This window comes from Homalodisca vitripennis, chromosome 6 (assembly GCF_021130785.1).
Source record: "Homalodisca vitripennis isolate AUS2020 chromosome 6, UT_GWSS_2.1, whole genome shotgun sequence".
In the NCBI taxonomy this organism is placed as follows: Eukaryota; Metazoa; Arthropoda; class Insecta; order Hemiptera; family Cicadellidae; genus Homalodisca; species Homalodisca vitripennis.
The window spans coordinates 101043297-101066101 of NC_060212.1; the positions used below are offsets into that span (position 1 = coordinate 101043297).

The 22805-nt window shown below is 34.5% G+C and overlaps 1 protein-coding gene across 2 annotated transcripts in view; it reads left to right on the forward strand.

The window, feature by feature from the left end:
* Window positions 1-1294: 1294 nt before the first annotated feature.
* LOC124364652 (probable cytochrome P450 28a5) overlaps window positions 1295-22805 on the forward strand; it is a 79938-nt gene continuing 58427 nt past the window's right edge. Inside the window, exon 1 of one of the 2 annotated variants that reach the window (XM_046820282.1) lies at window positions 1295-1432. The gene's annotated coding sequence lies outside the window, so the exon portion shown is untranslated. Of the gene's footprint in view, window positions 1433-14003; window positions 14108-22805 lie in introns of those variants that run through there. The other variant, XM_046820281.1, reaches the window with a different exon arrangement.

Here is a 22805-nt window from a genome sequence, read left to right on the forward strand (position 1 = left end):
TAAATAGTATTAGTTAGGACATATTCCTCAAAAATATTACATTTATGCAAGATAGCCAAACGTATAGTTTTACTCAGTGCAACTTCGCAGCCGCCACAGGGACTCAGCCAGAGACCTAGTTCACTTATCTGGCGGTGGCTCAATTAAATTGTCGCTAATCTCATAGATAGCGCAGACAGCCGCTTGCTGTGGCTGCAGTGCTCAATTCCCGCAGCTCTCTGAGGCTGGCAGCCTGTACATGCGCTACAGCGTTGCGCACAATACTGATTAGTTCATATTACCAACCTCGTCAGGTGCTCGACGAAAAAATCTCCTTCTTAATATCGGCCAATAACCTCCAAGATATAATAACATTTAAACGGCGATAGCCACCCATCCGACCCAATCAATCGAAATCTAGCAATCATGCCACTTAGCAGAAATGATATTTGAAATTGTCACTTACTGTACTTTGTAAACCAACAATGTTATGACAATCACTGTTTGTGGATAAAATCACAGACGCGATTTACAATAACATGTCCGGTATGTTTGTTCGGTTGCCAACCCGGACTTGTGCGGGCATATACTCTGATGGTAACACAAACTTTGTAGGTGCTGATGCCGTACTTCGCAAGCTCAGTGGGGTCCCTCTGTGCTCGTCGGAGGCTCAGGACAAGATTCTTAAGTTTACCACATCTAAAGGTGTTACTTTTCGTTTCAATCCCCCTGCGTCTCCTCACCAAGTAAAGTTTATTAATTTACCAATACAGACACAATATTAAAGTTTTTTAATACACATTAATATTACGTAAAAATTGACATTGGAGTTTTATTACACTTACACTTTTCGACAACTTACGCTTTAAAGTTGACAGCCATTATGTATTATTTATGTATGTATGGTTATATATAAGTTTTATTCATGTTTTATTCTAAAACCCAATTTTAGCAATATTTTGCCATTACAGATTGTTTTGCCAAACCTGAAGTTTTTGTTTACAAATATTACATTTGTATGTTCATCCTCGTAAAATTAATATATTTATAGGTACATAAATAAACTTCATAATTCTATAAAGCCATTAATATCATTTTCTTGATGTATTGGGTATAAAAGTATTTCTTATGAGTTTCTAAAAGAACGCATGCAAAACATGAAATAGTATGCTGCAACTTTAGTAACTGCCAGATCTAGGAATCAGGGTTCAGGAGGATTGAGACAGAGAAAGATGTGTAGGTGGGACAGATAACTAATTCCTGGTACTTTAGGCCAGCGGGACTGCGTTATGTCGCAGGGGCGGTATAAACACGAAACCATGTTGCTCATGCGATCTAGCGGCCAGAGTTTGCGATATTGACAAACTTAACGGGCGGGCGACAACGCAATTATAGCGTCGCAGTTGTCAACTGTGTGGATAGTTCGACCACTACAGCTTTCATTGTCAGTATAGTGAGTACCATTGTATTTTTATCAATAAAATGGCACACCTAGAGAAAGTAATCTAATGCAAAACCAATTTTAATAGCACTAATTCCAATAAACAAAACGTTTTTACATGAATTACAAGGAAAAATATTCCACTTTTTTCATTCTAAGAATAATAATAATATTATGTACGCATTATGTACAAGAATATAGGTACAGATCAAAGTAAGGAAGAGAAGACATTAGAGAACCAGTATAGTCAATTTAAATTTCAAATACAGCTTCAAAATATATTCTTTACATAGTTAAGGATTCTACAAATAACTTTTGTGAAATAAAGATTTATTGGAAACATAGGGTCTACAAACACTTGATAAGTTTCTTTCAGAAAATTAATATACAATTTAAATATTTGTTAGTTCAGTTCAACAAGTTGGTATAATATACACTTACTTCCAGAATTTAAAATTGGTTTCTACACAAAAGCTTGAACTTTCGTGACATAAAAGTGATTATTTTTCATCAAAACTTTGGTTGTTTTTGTGTCAACTATCACATTATGAAGTTTTGACACAACTCTCGCAAAACACCCTGTATATAAAATTCACCTCACATGTTTCTAATTGTAACTAAAGATGTTTGATATTTGTACTATAATTAATATAGATATATATTTATTTAAGTAAATACGATATATTTTGAAAGCCCATCTCATAAGCTACCATTTATATTATTTAAAAATAGAAGGATATCCTACAGACTTTTATTTTTATAAATGTATCCGTTTCGTTGAACCACTCCAAATTCCTGTGAAATTGTTTGGTATTTGGCTCGGCAAACTGATTGTAGGACTGTAGGCCCACGCTTAGATTTGACCAGGGCGGCGGACATCACTTTACTGCAGGATAGGACAGTTAATCCACGCCAACACTCGTGGACTAACTGTCCGACTTTTCAAAACCGACCTGGCCGTGCATTGGTTTTTCTACCTGCACTCATTCTTCATTCTGATCAGTGGTGCTTCCACTATATTCGCACAGCGTACTGTTAAGGCGGCAAATATTAACAACATTTTACTCAAATCAAAACTCAAGGTAACTTATCACACATGAATTAATAATTGGAATTTTATTTAAACAAAGTTGAAACAGCACTATATTACTATCTGAGTAACTCTGAATTATCCTAATGAATCATAAGCATATACGAGTATAGTAAGTTTGTATTAATTATTCCTCCTCTTTGTCCACCTTGAGTATAATACTGTGTACGCGACACTTACTTGGCACTAGTACACGTTAATTGAAATGGGCAGTTTATTGTTTTATTAACAACGTTAACTATTAAAACAACCATTTAGTTTACATCTAATATTTATAATTGTATCAAATTACTTTTAATGGCTTACTATATACTAGACTATATAGTACTGCCGGCTAAGGCTGTGTTGTGATTATTTATTCACTCAAGTACTCAAGTGATCATACAACTGCTTGTGATGTGTCCGATACTTCTATGTATATTCATGCAAGTATAGAATAAATAAACTACATTTTTAATGAGCAAAATTCAATACTTACGATAGTTAAACATTTTTTCACAAGATAACCTAGAAACTTTTAATGATATTTATATTCTGTTTATATCCAATATTAATGCAAAAAAATGTTAAAACTCTGCTAGGTTTTTGTTTAAAAAGTTGGTTGAAATATTTTAAACTAAAATAGAATTATATATATATATATATATATATATATATATATATATATATATATATATATATATATATATATATATATATATATATTAATGTAATGGAAGTAACTAAAACCTTTTAAAAATCTCTTTATTAACATACACGTGTTTTGGTTTTTAACCATCTTCAGTGTACATTAACCTTTAAATAAATAGATAATAAACAATTAGATATACACATGTGGACCTTTTAAACATATTATGTTAAATTTAAATGACACAGTTGCAATTTTCTTATTAGTAAAATTTATATTTAATATTTTAATTTGTTCAAGAACTGGATTTGTCTTATTTTTCAGATTACTATTTAAAATGTTATGAGGATCTTTATTATAACTTAGATAGATATGTGATTCTTCTATTGTGTTTAATTTCTCTCCTTTCCTTTCGATATCTAAAATTTTCATGTTCTTTACAATATTTGTGTAGTTATGGTCAGTTTCCAATAAGTGTTCAGAAAAATTCGATTTTATTGTAGACATGTTATTTGTTTTCAAAGCTTGTATGTGTTCTTTAAACATTTTATTTAAATTTCTTCCAGTTTGCCCAATATAATAGCTTTCACAGTCACTACAGTTAGTTTTGTATACTCTAGATTGTTTGTATAATTCTTGTTTGTCATCATTTTGGTTCACTTTGTTTTCAATAAGTTTAAATGTATTATTTCTTGTTTGGTGACTGATGGAGAATTTTGAATTTTCAAAGGTTTTTCGAACAGCTTTGTTTAATTTAGTATTGAATGGTACACATATATTTCTGAATTTCTGTAGTGTTAGGATTAACTAGTATTTTGTTGGTTTTATTGATTTTTCTTGTTTTCTTCTTAATCATTTTGTCTACAATTTAGGGTTGATATCCATTTTTGACAGCTAGGTATTTTATTATTTTAATTTCTTACTTTTATTCTTATCACTCATTGGTATATTTAACATTCTGTTTACCATGAGTGAAATGCTGCTAATTTGTATTTCCAGGGATGGTTAGAGGATGATGTTATTAGAAAATCTGTTTGGGTTGTTTTTCTATAAGTTTTAAATGAGTGATTTCCATTATGATTAGAAATACTTATATCAAGAAAGTTAATTTTGACTTTTTTTATTTCTTTAGAAAACTTAATTGTTGGTGATATAGAATTGAGGAATGGTAAAAAGTGTTCTGCTTGGTTCTCATCTCCATTGAAAAGACATTATATATCATCCACATATCTAAACCAATAAATTATTTTGTCTCTAAATGGATTAGTGTCACTCATTATTTTGTTCTTTTCTAAATGTTGCATTATATATTTGCAAGAAGGCCTGAAAGAGGAGATCCCATTGTCAACCCATCTTCTTGTTTGTAAAAGTCCTAATTGTATTGAAAATAATTTTGATTAACACTTGATTTGGTCAATGATAACATATCGTCAATTTCATTCATATCTAGTTTACTGTATTTTATTTGATTATCTTTTAGGATTTGAATAAAAAGGTATGTCTATAAATAATATATATATATATATATATATATATATATATATATATACATATATATGTAGGCTTTAAATATATATACACATATACATATATATTAGATTTTTTATTCTGTATATGTTTTAAAAGTGTACCTACTTGAAACAGTTGTTAATTACAACGAAATATTGTACGAAAAAATTGTAGTATATATATATATATATATATATATATATATATATATATATATTTATATATAGTCTCTTAGAACAGTTTCAAAAGAAAACTACAATTTTTTCGTACAATATTTCGTTGTAATTAACAACTTTTTCAAGTAGGTACACTTTTAAAACATACACAGAATAAAAAATCAGAATAAATACCGTATATATACTTTTTGTGATTCAATGTTTATTGAAATTAAATAAGGCTATTGCCATTAATACAGTTTAATGTAAATAAAAGTCGTTTGACAGGTATTTGGTCTTCCGATCATATGTTAGTTTGCTTATTTAAACGCATATGTGACAGATACGGCCAAATACAAAATAATTGAATCGGAAAAAAGTAAACGCTCTGTGGTGTAATGGTAGCACATTGACCCGGCAAGTGAGAGATCCGGGTTCGACTCCCGGCGGAGCAAGTACTTTTTGCGATTCAATGTTTATTGAAATTAAATAAAGCTATTGCCATTTATACAATTTAATGTAAATATAAATTAAAACAGACCATAATAAGCTATTCACATAACTTTATGTGATACTTATTACCAATAAAAGTAAGAAAATTGAAATTTCTTTTAAAATAAAAAAAATTAAACCGATATTCTGAGCAAATTTAAGTATGATTCAATTGTCAAATTTCACAAAAACTTGTCCATTTAATAAGCTACTATTTAACATAAAAAAGTATTTATTTCTGTTTCAAATAGCTGGAGAAAAGTGAAGTTGAATGTGGAAAAACATAGAGGTCTGGCAGACCTGGTCTGCTGAAGTTTGACTGTGTATATATAACTGCGTCTAATTTATTTTGTTTCTCCGTTATTACCGGTGTTGTCTGGTAGTTTTATCGAGATCCAGAGCGTTAATTTTGTTTATCGACAGCGCTGGACATTTGTACGTAGTTGAATGTGACGCTCTGTAACTAACCAGATTGAACATAGCAGGCCGCAGTGGACTCGTTATCTGTCAACGCATCCTACGCGCAGGCCAACCGCAGCCGCCGCCGCTCGATTGTCCCCGCTTTTGATTAACTGCTGTACGGTTAGACTAGCTCGGCTGCACCTATCCGCTGCGAAGGTTTATTGTTGCGCCTTCAATTTCTACGCTGCAACTACATATCTTACGTGTATTTTGGGCTTGCAGTTATTTATGTGTAGGCGTTTGACATTTTGTCACCTAAAGTGATTATCTTAGTGAGTCTGCGTAGAAGCAATAAAATGGTGATAATACGTGGAATGTCAAATTGCACTGTCAATTTGATTGAGGATACATTTTCTAGCACGGATGGCTTTGACGTGGAAACGGAGACAGTAATTACAAATCTCTGTCTGGATTTAAAAGAAGTTAGAGGCCAATCATCCTGACATTATATAAACAGATGTATAGTTAAACATAACTAAATTACTCCAGCGTTTGGATGAGGTGATGACTTCTAATAATAATTCTGGAACAGTAATTAAAGATCTTCAGTGTAGCATTTTAACTCTTGAATCTCGGCTTGAACGGGAAAAACAGCAAAGACAATGTGACCTGAATGCTTCATTTAATGAACTGGACGCCGTCCGTGAAGAGAAAGACATTGCAATGAAAGAAAAGTCTATCATGACATCTAATCTAGTTAATGTTAAGTCAAAGTTGGAAAGTTTTTAAGTAATGAATGTTCGTCTTTGCGATTTTCATGATAAAGATAAAATTATAGCTAGTATTAGATTAGAACTAGACGCTAGTAATAAACCAATAGTAGATTGAGTTGACCGACTTAGTAACTAATTTAAAATCCTCAGTTAAGAAAGCAGAGGAAAATTCCTGGCAAGTAGATGGGTCGATGACACCTTGCTTATTTTAAGGATTTTGACAGCAATTCTGAAGATAAATCTTCCAAAGTATTTTTATGGGTCCCTCACTAAGAAACATAACTGGTAAAGCATGCTACTTTCGACGATGTAAAAAAACTCTTAGGAGACTTAAGGTTCTCTGAGAACATTTATGCTTTTTATATGTATTAGTGACAATCCAGTTACATTCAAGCAAGATAATGGGTCACACTGGAGCTTAATGTTTGTTGACATAGCTAGTAAGTTGGTTTACCACTTTGACTCGCTCCAGGGCACAAATTTATCATCTGCAAAAACTGTTGCAACCAAGCTGGGATTTAATATGAGTAATTTCAACGAGCTGAGTTGTACTAAACAGAGTAACAATTATGAGTGTGGACTAAGTGTTCTGGTCAATGCCAAATTTGTTAATGAGGGATTTTGTAAGAGGTTCATACCAGAAAAAGGCTTTTCCTTCTGTGACTGGTATAAACTGTTTATCGAGGGGCCTTATAGTCTCTTAGTTACCAACTATCATGAGTCGTTACTTGTACATCCTACTGCAACTACAGAGCTCTCTGCTGATGGCTCTAATTGTTCAAAAACCAATATAAATATTAGTGATATTGACAATTACTCGTTAAATAGGCATAACAATGTTGAATGTAAAGAGGTATCAGTGAATCATTCTGAAACTTGGAAAAGGGTCAAATGTAAGAGCAAGCGTAGTATTAAGAACAGAGAATGTAAGTTTTCTCTACAGAACAACAAAACAGTACAATGTACAAATCGATTTCATGTACTTTAGTTGGAAGGTAATGATGTAAATGAAACAATTCATCAGGAAAATGGAAAGTTAAGTCCTTAAAACACAAAATGAAAAACCTAAACCATCTGCTAACATTCTAACCAATGTTATTCAAATGCAGTCAACGAAGCTTTTTCTCACTGCAGTGCCTTGCACTCAGATGTAAGAGGGAATGTTTCCAATAGGGTAGATAGTTCAAAGTGTTTAAATAAATCAGAAAACAAAGCACAAACGAGGTCAATGTCAAATGTTTTATTGATCGGAGATTCTCTTTTGCGTTTCTCGGGGAAAAGGTGTGCAGAGGAGGGAGCTATCGTGGATGTAAATCCGGGGTCGAGAATTAGTCATATAAAGGGCAAGCTTGAAAAATATAAGTCTGCACAACCTGAAATAATATATCTCTTGGTAGGCACTAACAACCTTGGTCGTGGCTACAATGGTAGTCCTGGGTATGACGGTGGCTGGGGTAAGCGTGAGGCACTCCATTCGATGGCTGACTTGTTGAGTACGGCTAAACGGACCTTCCAAAACTCTGTTATAATATTGAATAGCGTTCTCACGAGGAAGGATATCAGTCAGAGAGCCCTCTTCTATTACAATGATCAACTGATGTTGATGTGTAATAATTTTAATGTCGAATTCTTTGATGTCACTGAAGAGATAAGGCCCTATCATCTTGCACGTGATGGAACACATCTGAATAGAAGGGGTAATGAGTGTTTTGGTAACCTCATTTTTCTCTCACTGAGAACGATTCATGAAGCAATGTCTAGTGTGTCAAGTGTGTGTCACAACTTTCAGGTATCAGCGGAGACTAATGATGTGTGCCCCAGTATTCAGTCGCCATCCGAGTCAAATCTGTGCCTTGGTCTTCAGTCATCTGCTGATGTGAGCGTAGCACTTTCCAGTCCTCGGTTATCACATGACAAAATAAAGTGATTCCCAGTGCTTCTCATTTTGCTCAACTAAATGATTCAATTCTGTGCTCTTCGAATATTGACCAGTCAGGAAACGACACAGACGTGTTGCCGGCAGTTGTAGGGTAGCACATCCCCCGGAGACTCTGCAGTGGCAGATCCTGGACATCTCGATAGCCCGCCTGATACTGTAAAGATTCTTCACCAAAATGTTCGGGGTCTCAATAACAAGATTGATAATTTTCAACTTTTTATTGACGCCGAAAATGTAGACATAATTTGTTTATCTGAACACCACCTGGGAGATTTTGAGTTTGAGGTTTTGTCACTGCATGGTTACACTGGTGTTACAGCTTTCTGTAGGACAATTTACCAAAAGAGGGGAGTTTGCATCTTTAGTAAATCTTCAATAAAGCACAATGTTTTAGATGCCTCCCGATTTTGTCAGGAGGGTAGGTGTGAGCTTTCGGCAGCGATCTTTCAGTTCAGACAGTGTCCTCTTCTTGTTGTTACCGCTTATAAGCCGGAATCTTTTTCAGCGTCAGTGCAAGAACATGAGATGTTTTATGAATGTTTATCCGATTGCCTTCACACTATTACAAATCCAGCAGTTAGAACTGTTGTTGTGGGTGATTTCAATGTTAATCTCTCTGTTCCTGACATAAAAGTAGATAAGCTTTTATCCATGATGGTATCTCACGATTTAAGCAATAAAGTAAATTCATTTACGAGGTAATTTAAAAACTCCCGGTCCCTAATCGATCACGTATATACTGATCTTTCTGAAGACATTTTCAGTTGCTCTGTCGTGATAAATGCCTTGTCCGATCACCATGCCCAAATTTCACATGCCAGGTGTTTATCTAGTCCTGGTTGCCCCAAGTTTATGCTTAAGCAATTATTTGTAGAGGATAATCTTCGTATTTTTAGACATCTTCTGGGTGGGGAAACATGGCATGATGTTTATGCGGCTAGAACAATGGATGATAAAATGAGCTTATTTATGCCCTCTATAGAGTTTTATTTTATTCAGGCGTTTCCTGAGAAAAGAGTTCGGATTCGTGGGTGTTCTCCAAGTGCCAAAGTGTCTTTAACCCAGGAGTAAATTGAGCTACGTGATTTGGTTGTGCATTGGTATTATAAAACTAAAGACCTGAGTTCTTCTGATGAGAGAAGAAAACACTACCTTTCTTTGAATAGGCAATTTAGGGCTAGTGTGAGGGAAGCTAAGTCATCTAGAGTTAAAAATTTACTACAGACTTCCTCAAATAAAGTAAAGACTGTGTGGGACATAGTGAACGAGCATAGAGGTAAGGCAAGAGTTTCCGCAGATATCCCTCGAACCATCAAGGATAGTAATGAAGTCATTGTTAGGGATCCGAAAGATGTTTCCAACTTGTTCAATGATTTCTTTATTAATGTGTCGAATGCAAGTTCATCTTCCACATCGTTGTCTCTTCGTCAACAACAATAAAGTGCAGGGGTGTCTTCATTTTTCTTTTCACCTGCTTCTGAAGTGGAAGTATCTGGCATCATCAGATCTATAAAATCAAAGGCTTCTTCTGGCTTCGACAATATCATCGAAGCTTCTTAAATCATGCACGGAGTATTTTGTTAGGCCACTTGCCCATTTGATAAATGTTTCGTTTGAAAATGGCGTGTTACCCGTGTTTCCTGACATTTTAAAGTTGTCTATAGTGAAGCCATTGCATAAAAGGGGACTGGTTGATGAACTTGATAATTTCAGGCCTATTTCGATCGGATCGACATTTTCTAAGGTGTTTGAGAAGGCAGTTTTGATAAGGTTAACAGCTTTCCTGAAGAGGAATAACGTTTTGTTTGACAAACAGTTTGGTTTTGTCAAGGAAGGCTCAACTCTGAAGGCAATGTTTACTCTCTTGGATAAAGTTGATAAACCCCTTGATGAGGGAAAGTGTTCTGCTGGTATCTATTTTGATTTAAGAAAAGCATTTTACATGGTTTCGCATGAACTTCTTTTGCAAAAGCTTGACAGAATGGGTGTGCGTGGCTTGGCAAATCATTGGCTGTCATCTTTCTTGAGTCAGCGTAGATAAGTTGTGGAAATTCCATACGTTAACGTAAATACTAGGAAAAGATGCTTTTCTGATGAGCAGATTGTCAAGACGGGTGTGCCACAGGGCTCCATACTAGGACCCTTCCTCTTTATTTTGTATGTGAACGACCTCAGCAGTTGTGTTTCGAGGGGCTTATTGTGTTTGTTTGCTGACGACACATCACTTGTAATTGATGAGTCTTGCCGTTTCAATATGGAGATGAATACGTTTGTTCAGTGTAATTCAATAGTCCAGTGGTTTCAGAGTAATGGTTTGGCCGTGAATGCTGATAAAACTACATTGGTGGACTTTTCGATTTCATCAAGACGCAATGACTCTTTGAGTGTTTGGTTTGGCGATACAGAGGTTTGTTCTGAGCAAATGGTCAAGTTTTTAGGCCTAACTGTCGATAGGAATCTTAGCTTCTCCTTTCACGTACATCATGTCGCACGTAAAGTCTGTGCTTGTATTTGTGTTCTTCGTAGACTTTCATCTTGCACGGGAACCGATGCGCTTCTGACTTCATATTTTGCATTGGTTTATCCCTACCTTTCATACGCTGTTGAAATTTGGGGTTTTGAAAATTGCAGAACAAACCATGTCTTTCTTTTGCAGAAGACAGCGGTGAGAGCTATTGCTGGTATCCGTCAATCAGAATACTGCAAATCACATTTTAAGAAGTTCAATCTGCTTACTTTTCCAAGTATCTGTATTTACCACACATTGGTATTTTTTAAGCAAAACCATTTTCGAGTCACTAATTCCACAGTCCAGACGCTACCTCAGAAATAGTAACAAATTAAATATTCCCCCCCATGCAAACTCTTTTTTCAAACATAACTGTTTTTATAATGCCGTAATTTTTTATAATTCTCTTCCTGTGGACCTAAAGAATGTAAATGATGTAATGGTCTTTAAGAGAACACTGAAGGCTTTTTTAATAGAAAAATATTTCTACACCCTCAGTGAATTTATTGGAAGTAAATAATCTGTATGTATAAGATATAAACTGTACTTGTATTTTTGTAATATTTATGACGCAATCCAATGCATGTTATATGTCTGTTGGAAATAAAGGATATTTGATTTGATTTGTAACAAACAAACAACACTAATACAAGTTGGTAATAATGTTTTAAATACACTAAAAACCACACATTTTTATGAGTAAAATGGAGAAACATTTGTTGTTCAGCTAGTAATGATAAAAGAGAAAATCCTCACACAGTTTTAAAATTTCACATATCATTTTCAAACTGCCTGCTATGTTTCCTAATACATGCTTTTGCTCTTTTCCTCATCGCTCTAACTGTAATTTTTAAAGATAAGGTTTGGCGAAGTTTCTCAAATGCTGCTAATATTCTTCCTCTTAGTTCTGGTTCTGAGTTTACTGGCGTGGAGTATAGGTACTTCATCTCTCATGAATCCCCAGACAAAATATATGATGTAATGTGTATAAGTAAGGTTTGACAATAAGTTGGTACTTAATAACAGAACAAGTTTGACATTTGCCCACTCTTATCAAGCTACAACAATGTACAACTACGAGTATCATACAGAGTTGCCCAATAGCAGAATTTTTCCTGATTTGAACGTAAGTAGAGCATTATCGAGCTTTCCTATCAGTCCAAGCATTTGTTTGGTGTGTGTGTGTGTGTGTGTGTGTGTGTGTGTGTGTGTGTGTGTGTGTGTGTGTGTGTGTGTGTGTTTGCACTACACACACATATGCGCGCGGGCGTTACATCCTTGTACACTACTTATCTTTATTATTTCATTTTAGCTAAACTTTTAAAACATTTTATACGCAATTCATGGATATAAAAACGTTTTGTTAAATCGTTTCTGTTATTGGTGGATTTCTCCCAGCAACATCCTAACTTCCACAATATTTTTGTCAGTACCCACTGATTTCTCTTGGAATCAATTTTCTCTCTTTTTACATTCAATAAGGATTTCAAAATAGGCAGTTCTCATTCTAGTCAATGAAAATCATTTAGTGTTCCCCGAACCATACCCAAATCTAAATTGTTAGATCAAATCAAATCAAAATTGTCTTTTAGTGTATTGACGTTTCCTTACTTTGTTTGGCGTACTATAAGAAGTGCCCACTGGACTTATTTGATTTTACTCCTTTAGAAATCTCTTAACATGCTTTCTGAAATTACCTAACCTTTCTACCTCCTAAATATCGCCCCATTCCCTTATCACTTTATTCGACTCCTTGCCTTCTGCGCATGTCGAGGCCACCGGTCATGCTATACCTGAGGCACAGCAACATGAAACACTCCTCTATCACTACGAGGTAAAAGTGAGATTGTATTCGAGTTCTGAAACCTCTACTGTACAAAAAACTTTGTTGTTAAAATTTATAATAAATATGACGATTAACCAAAATATTTGTGACTGTATTGTGGTTAAAAGAAAATGCTTTCTAAGAGAAAATTCAAATGCAATATTTGAAAAGAAATAATGAATTATTTATCTGGTGTAGGCTGATAAAAATCATATTAAACTACTTTTAATAAAGGCTATTATTTTTCTTAATTAAATTAAATATTTTTAAAACTGAACGAATATGTCTATGATGAGACAGGTTTTTATCCATTCGAATAATGAGGTAAGCTCCATTTCACTTTCCACTTAGTCTAGCGCCTGAAATCTGAAACTCCTGGAGTCTGGAGTCCACGTCTGCCTGAAGACCATATAAAGTCGTAATTCGGCGACGAAGTTCTCTTAATAATAAACTCCTTGCGTAGTGTCTACTTCAGAGACAACTAGTCTACAAAGGAGCTCAGTCTGGTGGCCCAGCAGCTATCCAGCGAAGTCTAGATAAGAGGTATTCTCATTGCCCCATCAGATGCAAAATTGGGTATACTACGATGTTATAGACAGGATCTCTATACACAACAGGGCAACCGATTTTCTACACGTAGCCTACGTAGCTATGTTAAGAATGGTTCTTTCATGCGAATGAGTTGAGTTTGGCTCCTTTATTAAAATACTATCCTGATAAAATACGTTGAAATATCATGATTAACTGGTATATAACCTATAACATTTCTTCTGATTGGGAATTTAATACAGCATTACAATAAAGAGATTTTTATTGCTGGGTTTAAGCATACTTAAATAATATTTTATAGAGGAAAAAATCAAAAAGTGTAAATTCTTGATTCCTATAATCTTATTTTTTCCAACAACAGTAAATCTAATGAGTGTTCTCTATTAAATTTACTTTAAGCACTAAATTCGTACAGAGTGCAATATACAAATTTCTATGAAAAGTATCTAAAATTTATTGCGAAAAAAATTTGAATTGTATTCAATACATTTAATTTGAGCAATTACTGCAAATATTTTTCATTTTAGTACATTAAAAATTAAGAAAACTAATTTAACCAATACTTAAAGTGGTCAAAATAAATTGGCCACTTAAAAAAGTAAAGCAATAATATCGTGCTCAATGACATAAGATCAAAATATACATGTGGCTGTACCATGTGTTAAAATCTGCAAGTCACTTGACGTACTTAACTGACAAATGTGGAGGTAGTTAAACTAAATTGAATGAAGGACGACGATGACAAACAAGGTTAGACTTCACTCACACTGCATTCAACACTGAGAGCTCGTCTGATACAAGCACATCGCATCACTTGTGAGTGGTTTTATTTGTTCAATTCTTTTTGGATAAGTTTATATATGATTTACAATATTTATTTGGAACAATCCCATAGCATTTTCGTTGTTTTTCAATATTTTACAAATAATATTGATTTTTTAATGTAGTCCCGATGTAGAGTACAGTTCAACAAAAACTAATCTTATTTATAAACATTACAAGTAATTGAATGTTGCCACTGTTCTTAAGTCATTGTATGGTATTGTGTAAAAGGTACAGTATTAGCCATAATGAACAGTATTGAAACTGAATTAGCTGTAGTTGCCTTCTCGATCAGCTGATTCAATTGTCGATTGTTGCCACGGCTTCGTGTTCATTACATCTTTCTTATTTGAGGTTAGTTTTTGCTAACATAGTGCTAACAACGGTAGAGAAAGTTTTAATCGTAGAGCATTATTTTTGCTCATACGGAATTGGACTTGCGGGTGGGCCAAGCTTGTCATACACTGCATTACATTTTCAGGAACGTTTCCACAAAAACCCGCTTAGTAATGCTGTGACTCTTAAGTGTTGTTGAAATACTTTAAAGAACAGCTAGTGATTTGACACAGCAAAAGGGCTTTTCCGGTCGCCCAACTACTGTCTGCACAAATGAAAACCACGGAAGTGTTACAAGTGTTACAGTCACCGAAAAGAAGTCAAATGTGAGCTTCTATTAAACTGAATATTAGCAATACGTCAATGCGAAGAATGTTCAAAAACATTGGTGACTATCCCTACAGGATACAAACTGGACAACATTTAAACTGTAGAAAAAACTAACCAGAGTTCAGTGCTGTGCTTCAATGTTCATGTGCTTCATATCAATATGCTATGAAGAACCTAAGTTTCTGAGTGATGTATGGTTTACAGATGAATGCCATGTGCACCTAATGGTTTCATAAACAAGCAGACAACACTTTTCCTTGGATTTGAACGTCCTGACATTGTTGTAGAGAGGCCACAGCACAGTAAGCGTGTAACCGTTTGGTGCGCTGTGTCTGGGGAGAGTGTATTAATAGTGTGACCACACTTTTATGAAGGCAACAATAGAGATACTTTTACTGTAAATCAGTATCGATATAGGGCCATTCTTGATTGTTTTGTGAGAGACCTCAGGAGATTTTGTAGTGCACAAAACCTGCCGTTAAATTCACAGTGGTTCCAGCAAGATGGCGTAACCAATCACACTGCCGTTAACAACATTGCTTTCCACCAACAAACCCTTGGCAACCGTCTCATCTCTATTAGAACAATCTTTCCTTACCCAGCCCACTACCCCGATCTTACAACACCGGAAGACTACGTCTGGGGAATGTTGAAAAACCATCTTTTAACTCAAAGCAAAATAACCATGTGTAGCCTATTAGGAGAATGGAACAACCCCTATTCATAAAAATTATGCAAAATCTACAAGAACGGTACGAGTGTTGCCTCAAACTGAACGGGGATCATATTGAACATTTTAATACCCGAGTTTAACCGATTTTGCTTCCTTTAACTTGTATTTATTGTAAAATCTATCTGTAATGTTGCTGTGTTTACCATAATAAAATATTACCATTTCAGTACTGTTTATTTTGGCTAATACTGTAAATATAACATTTTGGCAGTATATGTTGGCAGTATGATTGAATGATGAGAGTAATTAACAATAGTCTGAGATGAAGTAGGTGTATTTTAATGGATATTTTGACCACATAACGTAGCTATGGTGGGAAGAGTTCAGTTACCGTGAATGTTGAGTTTAGATCCAGTTAACCTTCCGCTTAGTGCAGTGTTTGGAACTTTATGTTGCAACAGATTTGACTCTTGGAATCAACATCAGAAAGAACTATACTACAAAATATAGTATAAACTAGTTGAAGAGGTATTATTTTTATCTTTTCATACATACATGACTCCAGGTTCCAGGAATCAAATCTGTGAAAGCACCACACTGTGCATAAGTGTGCAATAATGTGTATAAGTAAGGTTTAACCATCAGCTGGTATTTTATAACAGAACAAGTTTGACATCTGCCCACTCTTATCAAGCTACAACAATGTACAACTACGAGTATCATACAGAGTTGCTCAATAGGTAGAGTGCCTGCTTTGTGATGTGAAGATAGCAGGAGGAATTTGGGTTAAAGCCGTCTGTGAGAACTTACTGTTTACTTCACGTTACACAACATTTATTAAATTAATGAACATAATTAACTGAATGTTGGTATTGCGGTTTAGATTTTTGTGGATTTATTTTAAATATTAGTGAACAATATAATAAACTGTGTACTTTTATTTATTACTGATTTATTGCACTACTTGGTATTATCTATTCATGATGTTTTATTATTTTAATGGCTAGTTTTTATAATCAAGAATTATCATTTTATCTTTATAAATAGGTATACCTTAAGGTTTTTATCGATTAGCATAAGTTAGTGTAGTTTTAAATTTAAACACATAGAAAAAATAGCTTGTTTAGAACCGTCGTTAAAAAAACTTAACTGCAGAAAACGATTCAAAATTTACAAATTTACCATCTGAATGACAACATAAACATATTAAGTTTTGATATGGAAAATCTTCGAGTAAAAAACAAAAACCTTTGTAATGAATATGGCCCAGATGCAGCTTCTTCTTGACGACAAGGGTTCGTGGAACCTTCCTCCACAACTGTCGGCTTCCATGGGTAGTGATGTTGCTCCTACCTGTAACAGCTTTGAGACTTAATCACTCTTAGATGAGCTTGATAAGAATTGTCCAACATCCGTCTTAGAAATTAATGATTTTAGTAAACTCTCACACAAAAACAGACAAAAAGGAAAAGTTACAAAAAGAAACAATTTAAAAATATATCGATTAGTCTGTGTAGTGATAGCCATGGCCGTGACCTGTATCACCTCTTTGAAAAAGAATTTTGCTCTAAATTGTGCACAATAAAACCATCAACAATTAAACCTGGTGCACCTTTAAGTGAGGTAGTGAATGTAGTAAAAAACGAAACGTCTACATTTAAGGACAATGACTATATTGTTATTATAGGAGGTACAAACGATGTGTCTAGTAGTTGTAGTAATGAGAGCGACATAGTGGCTGTATAGTCTGATCTGCTGGTCTCTGTACCTAACGTGAGGTTTACCATAGCAAGCAGATTTGAAATTAGGCCTTTTTGAAGAGAAAATATTTTCATTAGACGGGGCAATACTAAAATTATAAAGTTTTCCAAATCACACAAAATGTCTAAGTTCTAGACTTGGCTAAAAATGAGCCTAGAAGGTTTAACAAAAGCGGGATTCATTTCAACACAAAAGGGAAATTCATAATTTGTAGAGAGATTAGGTGCATGGCCAATTCATGGGTGAATCGAGAGTTTGAGGAGCTGTCTCGGGACAGGAGACTGTTCCTGGAGAATCCCATACCCCCTTTTACCTGCACAGAGTGGTGGTCCGTTAGGACACCCCGTGGAAAGCATTGCATTGCCCCCAACTACTTGCATATAAAAGGACTCTACTTTAGGAGACGTAATTTAAACTGATAACCTTCCCAACAACCAAATCCTTTCTAATTCTATGTGAAGTTTTTATGATAATAATTTTTTAGGTCATTTGACCATAGTTTAGATCAGTCTGTTATAGTTTATTGCAAGAAAGGTAGTATGGATCAGTATTTTGCATGCAATCCTGATATACAATCTACAAATATCGATTATTTTCAAACACACAGCTTTCCAAACAACTATACTTCAAATGTTCGGTTATTTCATCAAAATATAAGAGGTATAGCAAACAAAGTAGGGGAACTTGGGGCTGTATTGCATGCCAAGAGGGTGGACTTTGTCTGTCTAAGTGAGCACTGGATGACGATTGATCAGGCAGCTTATCTTTCAGTCAGTGGCTACCGTCTTATATCATCCTTCTGTAGGCAGGATCTTATCCGTGGCGGTACTGCTATTCTTACAAAGGAAAACGTTCCCTGGCTTGTGAAACCTCGAGATGACCTAGTACAGCACAGTCAGTGGCTACCATCTTATATCATCCTTCTGTAGGCAGGATCTTATCCGTGGCGGTACTGCTATTCTTACAAAGGAAAACGTTCCCTGGCTTGTGAAACCTCGAGATGACCTAGTACAGCACAGTCAGTGGCTACCATCTTATATCATCCTTCTGTAGGCAGGTTCTTATCCGTGGCGGTACTGCTATTCTTACAAAGGAAAACGTTCCCTGGCTTGTGAAACCTCGAGATGACCTAGTACAGTAAATCTTTCACTGTTTCCGCATGTCGATTGTGGAACGCTCTCCCCGACAACATCAGAAGTATTGACAAGAGCGATCGCTTTGGGGCGGAGGTTAGGGCCTTTCTGCTGCGGGCTCGGCGGGAGTGACGGTTGGTGGTTCTTGTGGTCACACTTGGGGTAACTGTATGTAAGTTGCGTGGATGGGGAATGAATGCTGTTAGGATAGGATAGTTTTATTAGTTGCCTGTTGCATTAAGAGATTTTTGTTAGAGTTTAATCGACATGGTTTATTTTAATTATAATTGGTATATATACATTATTATGTTAAATCCAATATGTAAGTAACTATTAAAGTGATTTAGTTTACGTGTCACTTACAATGTATGATGATGTGTGTATAGGTATGATTATATTTTACTTTGTTTGTTTTGTTTGGAGGTTAAGTGGTAGAGAGGACTTTTAAGTCCTAACTTCGCCTCTGTAAATAAAGTCATTTTTCATTTCATTTCATTTCATTTTTACAGCACACAGTCAGTGGCTACCATCTTATATCATCCTTCTGTAGGCAGGATCTTATCCGTGGCGGTACTGCTATTCTTACAAAGGAAAACGTTCCCTGGCTGGTGAAACCTCGAGATGACCTAGTACAGCACAGTCAGTGGCTACCATCTTATATCATCCTTCTGTAGGCAGGATCTTATCCGTGGCGGTACTGCTATTCTTACAAAGGAAAACGTTCCCTGGCTTGTGAAACCTCGAGATGACCTAGTACAGCACAGTCAGTGGCTACCATCTTATATCATCCTTCTGTAGGCAGGATCTTATCCGTGGCGGTACTGCTATTCTTACAAAGGAAAACGTTCCCTGGCTTGTGAAACCTCGAGATGACCTAGTACAGCACAGTCAGGAACTTCATTTTGAGGTGGCGGCGGTCTCTGTCCCGGAACTGCGAACCCCGATTGTATGTCTATATAGATCCCCAGACGGACAATTGGATACCTTCCTGGACAAGCTTTCTAATATGTTATCTAAACTTTCGAAAGAAAAGAACAGAATTCTTCTCTCAGGAGACTTTAACATTAATATTCTTTAATCGTCCCGGGACACCTTCTCATTCCTGGACCTCCTTAATAGCTTTGATCTTAACACACGATACATGAAATTACGAGAAAATCTAAAAAAGGATGGTCGTGTCTGGATAATATTATCACCAATTTTCATTGCTCTTACTTCAAATCTATTGTTGTTCTTACATGTTTGTCTGACCATGATGGTCAAATCATAATTTTTTCACAGAGGTGCTGCTTACTTCTACTGAAAAGAAAAATGTTCATACGAGAACATTCACAAATCATAACAAAGCGATTTTCAGAAGATTTCTTCAAAGAGAAACTTGGGATAGTGTATTACTGGAACCATCAGTTAAGACCACATTTTCTAAATTCAATGATATGCTCAGAAACTTCTTTGATATGTCATTTCCTATTGTAAATAAAGGTCTGACTAATCCTGGGAGGCCACGGTGGTTGACTGGGGAGGTGATGGAGAGCCGGCGGCGGCTGCAGGATGCATATATTTTGCAGCGTTGCGGTCTCCTCCTGAGCTACAGAATTACTACAGACTTCTAAGGGGCAGTAATCGTAATATTATCGCTGAAAGTAAATCCAAACAGGCCTTGCAATTTATTTCTAATCTGTAAAGGCAACTTGGGAGGTCATTAACGTAATAAGACGTTTTCAAAAGGGGTGTATGAACTGGAAATTGAGAGAGAGATAATTACCGATCCTCTCCTAATTGCTTCATCTCTTAATGATACTTTCGCCAATGTGGCCGATAGATTGGCTCATTCTTTACCCCACCCCCTGCACTAAGCGCTCTCAAAATGAACCCTCTGTCATTTTAAATACCTGCCAATCTTTCTTTTTTTATGTAAGCTACAATGAAATCACACAAGCATTTATTTCAAATCAAACGTAATTTTCAAGTTCTCTTCTACAGGGGTTTGTTTCTGAACTCTCTTTTATTCTCACTCATCTTTAATTGAAGGGATATTTCCATATGATCTAAAGGTAACCAAAATTATACCTTTACCATAAAGTCGGATTAAGTTGGATCCTGATTCCTTTAGACCAATATTTGCAAAGGTATTTGAAAAAATCATGTATCGAAGAATTTATTATTTCCTGAAAATAAATAAATTCCTACCCAAATTCAATATGGCTTTAAACCTTGATCAAACACCGAACTCGCCATAGACAACTCTATAAAACGAATTATATAATCCCTTGATTCTAGACAGCACACCCTCGGTCTTTTTTTGTGATCTCAGCAGGGCATTTGATGTTGTAGATCATCATATATTTCTTGATAAACTTGAAAGATATGGATTTCGAGGTATGGTACTTCAGTGGTTTAAAACTTACTTATTGAGGCGCGTTCAATGCGTTGAAATCTGCAATAATTCCCAGCAGTATTATCAGGATTGTTCTGTTATCAAGACAGAAGTGCCTCAGGAATCTATCCTTGGACCTCTACTTTTCCTTATATATTAATGATCTTCAAAAACACATTGAAAGTTATTTCAACAGAACTATAAAACCTGCTGTCACTCTTTTCGCGGATGACGCTAGCGTTGTTCTAAATAACTGTCACTTTAGAACCCTGTTGTAACATTATACAGCCATATCATCTTTGATTTCTGACTGGTTCTGCACCAATAACCTGTTCATTTTAAAAATTTATGCAAGCTTTTCTATTTTGTATCTCTCCCGGTAACTAAATATACGAACCAGCATTCGAAGAATTATGTTTGTTTAGTCTTAAAATTGTTTGATTGCATCTCATAAATGTCTATCTAGCATTTGGTTGATTATTTCTTTCACGTAATATAATTTTTTCAAATTGGTTCGAAATAATATCATTAACATTAAAGACATTTTCAGTTTTCAATTAAAAATACATTGGAGTAGTTTGTGTTTCTTCATTTACTAATTTTCTTTCTCATTGACACTAAACAATTGGCCCTTAATATTTTATTATCTTTCAACATGTTGTTAATCAAATTTTGTTAATGAAATTTTTAATCTCATCTCTTTCAGATTCCAAATATGAAGAAATATTAACAATTGTTTCATTTAAATTAGATATAATAAATTCTTTAAAATATCCATTAACGGATGATGATGCTTCAACATTAATAATATTTCCCTTTCGTTGTGCAAAGATCTTTTCAAATTGAAAATGATCATATAACTCATCAATCAATTGCAAGGATGTTTCAAAAGCTTTCGAAGATATAGTAAAAAGATGCGATAAAGATCAGTTATAAACCTCCAAATCTACTTCATACAGATAAGGGTTTAGAGTTTAAAAATACAGAATTTAATGATGTTTTGAGGAAATACGTTTAACATTAAGATTTATCATACTGAAAACGAAGAGAAATCAAGTATTGTAGAGAGATATAACAGGACTCAAAATGAGAGAATGAAAGTTAATTTTGAGATTAATAAAAACTTTAAATGGATTGATATTCTTTAAAAAATAGTCACAAATTATAATAATAATGTTCACAGCACAATAAAAATGAAGCCTAAAGACGTAGATAAAGATGCAGAAAAGGAGTTATTAGAGACCGTTTTCAAGTATGTTCATCCAGAAATTCACACGAAAACTAAATTGAAAATTAATGATCATGTAAGAATTATTATTAAAAAACAAACATTTTCGAACAAATATAAGAACAATTGGTCGAGAGAAATCTTTGTGATTTATCAAATTAATAACACAGATCCTGTAACTTATAGCATAAAAGATCTAATTAATGAAGAAATAACTGGAAGTTTTTACGAATATGAATTGAGAAAGTCAAAGCTATAAGTTTTTCTATATAAATGGAGGCCCAAAATAAGTGTTCAATGTGTAAGGAAATAAAAGGTCTTCAAGAATTTTATAAAAAAAGATAACCAAAAATGGATTTGACTATAATTGTAAAGATTGTCATAATAAATATCATAAAGAATTATACAATAAAATGGAAAAATTAACTTTAGAAGAGAATGAATGTCATAGATGCAAAAATGTTAAAGATATTTCAGAATTTCATAATCACCATTATAGTAAGGATAGAAAACAAGCATATTGTAAAGAATGTATGTATGAGAGAAATCTTTTCTAGACCAGTTACACCAGTTCATTGCGTATGTGGAAGAGAAATTAAACAATTCTATAATCTTAAACGTGGTGTTTTTTTTATCAAAATCATTACAAACAAGGTCTGGTTTCATTAAGTCAATTTTTACACTTTGTTTTGTAATTATTTCCGTTTTTATTTAATCTTTAATTTGAAAGTATTTAACTTTATCCTCTAAATATTTCATCTTGTTTTCAAGTTTGTACTCACCAAATTACAAAAAACTTGGTAAAACATTTTCTAAAACCCAATCCTGAAAAATATCTACTTTCTTCATTTTAG